Source organism: Chiloscyllium plagiosum, chromosome 24, assembly GCF_004010195.1.
Source record: "Chiloscyllium plagiosum isolate BGI_BamShark_2017 chromosome 24, ASM401019v2, whole genome shotgun sequence".
NCBI lineage: Eukaryota > Metazoa > Chordata > Chondrichthyes > Orectolobiformes > Hemiscylliidae > Chiloscyllium > Chiloscyllium plagiosum.
In genome coordinates this window covers 17190640-17196781 of record NC_057733.1, presented here as the reverse complement: position 1 = coordinate 17196781, position 6142 = coordinate 17190640, and positions in this window count along the sequence as shown.

Below are 6142 nucleotides of genomic sequence, written 5' to 3'. Positions count from 1 at the left end.
TTTGAAATGCAGATTAAAAGCATTGATTCCTGCATTGGCTGAGGTAACCAAAAAGTATTCTCCTTATCAACCTCCCCCCTCACCTGAGGCTTGGTGACCCTCAAGTTAAACACAGTGGCACAGTGGTTAGCACTACTGCCTCACAGTGCCAGGGCCCCAGGTTCGATTCCAGCCTTGGGCAACTGTCCGTGTGGAGTTTGCACATTCTCCTCGTGTCTGCATGGGTTTCCTCCCACAGACTAAAGATGTGCAGGTCAAGTGAATTGGCCATGTTGAGTTGCCCATTGTGTTAGGTGCATTAATCAGAGGGAAACGGGTCTGGGTGGGTTACTCTTCGGAGGGTCGCTGTGGACTGGTTGGGCTGAAGGGCCTGTTTCCACACTGTAGATAATCTAATCTAATCTTAAACTACCACCAGACATCTCTCCCTCTAATGAGAGCAGCCCTATAGTCCAGTAGGACTATGGCAACATCACAGTTTGAAATGTTCATCCAGCTGAATTCTAATATTCAAAATTAAATTGTCGCTATAATAAATGCATTTCTCCCCGTAAACATGATATCTGTAAACCTCCTTCACTGATAGGTGGATATTTGTCTGTAGTTAATCTTTAGTATGAATCAGCGACAACATGGAAAGACTTAAAATGAGCAATATTAAAAATAACCAATATTGAAGTTATTTAATTAAACTATTATTACTTAATGAAGAAGAAATAGGCTGCAGTTGATAACAGTCAAAGAATAATATTAAGTGCAAGACAGAGGAGAGACAGCCCTAAGCTTTTAAACCTCAGTTTTTCTTTGTTTTTCATTCAGTTATAATGATAGCTATTTAGTTTTATAATTAGAGGTAGAATTTCAAAATACATCTTTTGACCTAACTAAAATTCTTTGTCTCATAAAAACAAGATTCCTTTCTTTAAGGTTATCATTGATTCCTTCAGTTCATATCTCAGGTCATGTACATAATGATCAGATTTAACCTTATACTTGCTAAAGAACATGCAGGCAAGGCATAAGAACCTGAATGGTACCAGAGCTATCAGGTAGTAAATATTTTTATTATTGTAAATCTCACTTGCAGCTAAGCATGACCAAAAATTTGTTTATAAAATGGAGCAGTACAAAAAAAACGCAAACTTCACAGGAAAACCAACAAAAAGATTTTACAAGTATATAAAAAGAGGTTCTTTAACTGATATTTGATGAAGAAATGCCAACCGTGAAGTGCGCCTGATCAGTGTCGGCAATGTGGGAGACACTTCAGTAGTGGGGCCTTTGCAGCTTTATGATATAGCACTAGTGCTCATAGAGCTGTCCTCAAAATCATCAGCTATGCATTGCACAATTGAAGGTCATGTACATATGGACATACTATGCTTTTGCATGAAGAGAGTTCACCATTCTGAAGATGCTTGAAGTGTGCAATTGAGCTCCAAATGGTATGAAGGTCTTTCAACCAAATTTCTGCAGTTCCAACAGCATGTCGATTGGCTCATTGTTGTTGAATACATTCCAGATATTGTTATTCGAGGTGTAGGTGATGCATTTTCCTTTCATGCGTACAAGTCTTCGGTTTGCTTGGCTGTGAACCCTGGCTGGTCTTTTCAGTTTCAACAAAGTCTAACATTTGGCTCGTTATTACTGGAGTCCCATGTTACCGCGGTTACCATGAGCTTTCTGCAACTTCCATTTGAAGGCCACCATGTAACTTGTTCTTTTGTCTGCAATGTTAACAGGTAAAGATTTTAAAACAAAATAAATTCATGAAAAACCTAGCCTTATGCATGTCACATGCTACATTTAATCGATTAACTAACACTCATGCCTCCACACTATCTGTGTGGAGTTTGCACGTTCTTCTTGTGTCTGTGTGGGTTTCTGTTGGTGCTCCAGTTTCCTCCCACAGTCTAAAAGTGTGTAGGTTAGGTGAATGGTCATGCTAAGTTGCCCTGTAGTATCTAGGGATGTGCCGGATAGATGGCTTAGTCCTGGTAAATGTGGGGTTACAGGAATTAGATGGAGTGGTTGGGTTTGATGGAATACTCTTTGGAAGGTCAGTGCAGACTTGATGGGCTGAATGGTCTGCTTCCACATTGTAGGAATGCTATGAGTTATGACTGTATGAAAATGATAGTGATCAAGAAAACCAGTCTTTGCAATACCCTGTCAGCTTGATGGACATGAGAAATAATTCAAGACAAGTCTGCCAACTGCAAAGTTGTATTATAGATTTCAGTGGTATTTTTAAACAACACCAGGAGAATGCCGTGTCCACAGGCAATGAGCTTAAATTGGCTTAACAATAACAGACACTAAGTGTGATACACATATATCTTTGACCATGTGCATGTACCAATACCTCACTCAAAAAACCTTCCAACAAAACCACCATTTCCCACTTATCTCTGTAAGATGGTTGTCTCCATAAAGAATGGTCCCACCTGAATGTTAAGTAAATGGGACATAAGACACAGCATGTTAAAAACTGCAAGTCAAATTATTTGCAAAATATAATGTATCCTGTCATGTCTTCCAACAAGACAAGAAAAATGCAAACTGTTGTATAACTCAACAGCAATAACATATTTTGGAAATGTGTCTTTTCAAAATTACTTCCATAATCAATCAATGTAACATAGCATTTATTTTTAATAACAGCTATCCCCTCACCAGTCAAAAAAATAAGATTTCCACAAATATGTTTGATTAGCTTCCCTACCATATGGAAACAGACACTTCAGCCCAACACCGACCCTCTGAAGAGTAACCCACCCAGACCCAGTCCCCTGCCCTATATTTACCCCTGACAAATGCACCTAACACTATGGGCAATTAACCATGGTCAATCCACCTGACCTGCGCATCTTTGGACTGTGGGAGGAAACCGGAGCACCCGGAGGAATCCCACGCAGACATGGGGAGAACGTGCAAACTCCACACACGCAGTTGCCCAAAGTGGGAATCAAACCCGGGTCCTTGGCACTGTGAGGCAACAGTGTTAACCACTGAGCCACTGTGCCACCCTTGTCAATGGTGTCAAATAAAAATATCCATTTAATTCTCATTGAAAATAGCAGAGAGAAACACCCTGAAATTAGGTTACAATACGCACCCTGAAAGTAGGTTACGATAAGCAATATAAATTATGAAGAGATGCAATGAAGAAAAATGTTTTCCTTTTTAAAATCTCTTGTATTTTTTGTAGCCTTGTGTGCAAAATCGAGCTGTCTTACTCGCTACTGCAGTGAAACCATGCTGCTGTTTGATAAAATCATTCAAACAATTCTATCAGTGACAATATAAAAATTTGATTTTTGAAAATTCAACGTAATTTATTAAACTTAAAAATTTATATTGAATAGTACATTCGCTTCTCATGTTCAAGTCATAAATAACTGTGGCCTCAGCACTGACCCCAGTAGCATTCTTTGTTGTTATCCTAAAATGCTGGTTGCAAGTTGTTATCCTAAAGATGCTTCCCTCGCCCCGACTCTGTCCTCTAGTAATTAGCCATTCCTCTATTCCTGCCAATATACTATCCAACACTATAAGCTCTCATCGCAGTAAGTAGCCTCATTCTGCCACCACACTTCAGAAATTATGCTGAGGTCTTTTTGAATGGGAGCAGGAAAGATTTTACTGATATGGTATCAGGTACTTCAGTTATCTCGAGAAATTGGGGTTCTTCTCTTTTGAGCTGAAGTGGTGAAGAGATTAGAAACAGATGTTTAAATGAATGAATTCTCTTTGCTAGAATAAAGAAGGAGAAACTATTTGCCGTGACAGAAAGATATTGATTAACTGGAACATAGTTTTTACATGACTAGCAAAAGAACCAGAGGCGACATGAGGAAACCTCATTTCTTGTGCAGCTATTTTTGTCAAGATTGCATTGCCTGCAAACCTTGGAATCAAGAGTAACATTCAATAAAGTAGTAAACTGGTGTTTGTAACAAGAAAAATATTGCTGGCCTGGGGGGGAAAGAGCAAGCATAGAGATGTATTAAATAATTACACCATTGAGTCAGCCTAACACGGTGAGCTGAATATCCTTCTGCTGTGCTGTATTATTTCTACTCTTGCTAGATAGCTGCGCTGCAACACCATAAATTGCCATCAGGACTAAGATTAAACACGGAAACTAGTGGCTGTATTTAAATTACTGCAGAATGAATCAGCACTGGAATATCATCTTCACACCTCTCTGCCTCATAATATACCAATGAAAGGATTTTATACTAATTAAGACTAATATTTTGGAACCTCGTTAGCTACATTTTTAGTTTAAGCTCTTGCTTGTTGTGGGATAATAAAACAGTTGAAACAGGCTGCTAGCAAAATTTACAACTGTGAAGCAGTTTGCATCAGCTCAAGATTTTGAATTTGGTCTTTCGTTAAGTATATTTTACCATTCTTACTTAATAAACTCAACTATACTTTGTGATAGCAGTGCAGGACAGTGTTAGCACACGGGAGTCAACACAGAACTCAAATCAATTTATTCTGGTATGTACATTTACAAATGACCATAAGAAAATGCTATTACTCTCCCCCCCCCTCTTAGTGAGTATGATTAACAATGTGAAAAATCCATGCAATTTGTATAGATCATTTGTTTTACATTTTACAAATCTAACGTAACCACTAGTTGCCAATTCCGAATTGAATATCCTCCTCCTTGACTCAAAAGTTTAAAATCTGGGTATGGACCATGACCTGTCTTGAGCTGGGCCTGAGGAAACATTTTCACCAACAAGGACTGGTTTTTGACCTTGACCTTCAATTGAATTTTCCCTTTCATCAGATATGTCTGTCGCATTCTGATCTGAACTAGTTTCAGGCACAATTTAAATTGAAGTAACTATTAGTGCTGGACTCATAACCCCAACTATCTGACTCATCAGACTCAAATGCGACTCCAGCCAATTATGTCATTCTCCACGAAACTCTCAATATTATCTATGATCTACATGGACAACCTAATCTTTTCATTAACAATATCTTCATCAGTGTGCAAGATAAACATATTTTTACAGTTCTCCATGGTAGCTAGTTCAACCATTTATGATGACATTCTTTGAACTGAACCTTCATCTTCAAAGTTCTTTCTCTCACTCTACCCAATCATGACTCTTTCTCTATCTGTTTTGTTTATCTTCCATTAACTACTTGTGCCTTCAGCAATATAAACCTCATTCTACACCGTCTCCCAAGAAACAATTAAGCTGGCATTTTACTGGTACGAGAATGAGGTGTAGTGAATGAAAGTAAAATTCATCCATTTGTGATTCAATAACATTTGACATTTCTTAGCCATATCTAGCATTTGTCGAACACAAGCAAACTTGACAATTTGTCTGCTTTCTGCTGCTCCATTTGAAGCAGGATGATATGGTGTAATTGTAGTATGTTTTATCCCATTCATTCTCATGAAATTTGTCAACTCTACTGATCAAAATTAAGCTCCAATGCTGGACACAATTCTCTCTGGAAACCCATCAGCAAAAATCAATTTACACAAAGTGTCTAAATTCTTGCTGGTTGTTGCTTGTTTCAGTCAAAACACCTCAATATAATTTGAATAGCTGCTAACCTTCAAATCCTGCAAATTTATTACGCAGCCCCTGCCACACCCTAACTCACTATTGCCATCTCTTTTGGACATTCATTCTATTTTCACTGTGACTTATATTTCTTTCTCTGACCCTATCCAACAAAAAGCAATTTCTCTCTAGACTCTTTGATGAACTCATCCCAAAATGTTGATCATGAAAATTACATCGCACTACAAGGATGTTTGCCAGGGTTGGAGGATTTGAGCTATAGGGAGAGGCTGACAGGCTGTTTTGCCTAGAGCATCGGAGGCTGAGGGGTGACCTTATAGAGGTTTACAAAATTATGAGGGGCATGGATAGGGTTAATAGACAAAGTCTTTTCCTTGGGGTCAGGGAATCCAGGGAATTATAGACCAGTGAGCCTGACGTCAGTGGTGGGCAAATTTTTGGAGGGAACCCTGAGGGACAGGATGTACGTGAATTTGGAAAGGCAAGGACTGATTAGGGATAGTCAACATGGCAACTTTTTCACACAGGGGGTGGTACAGGTATAGAATGAGCTGCCAGAGGAAGTGGTGGAG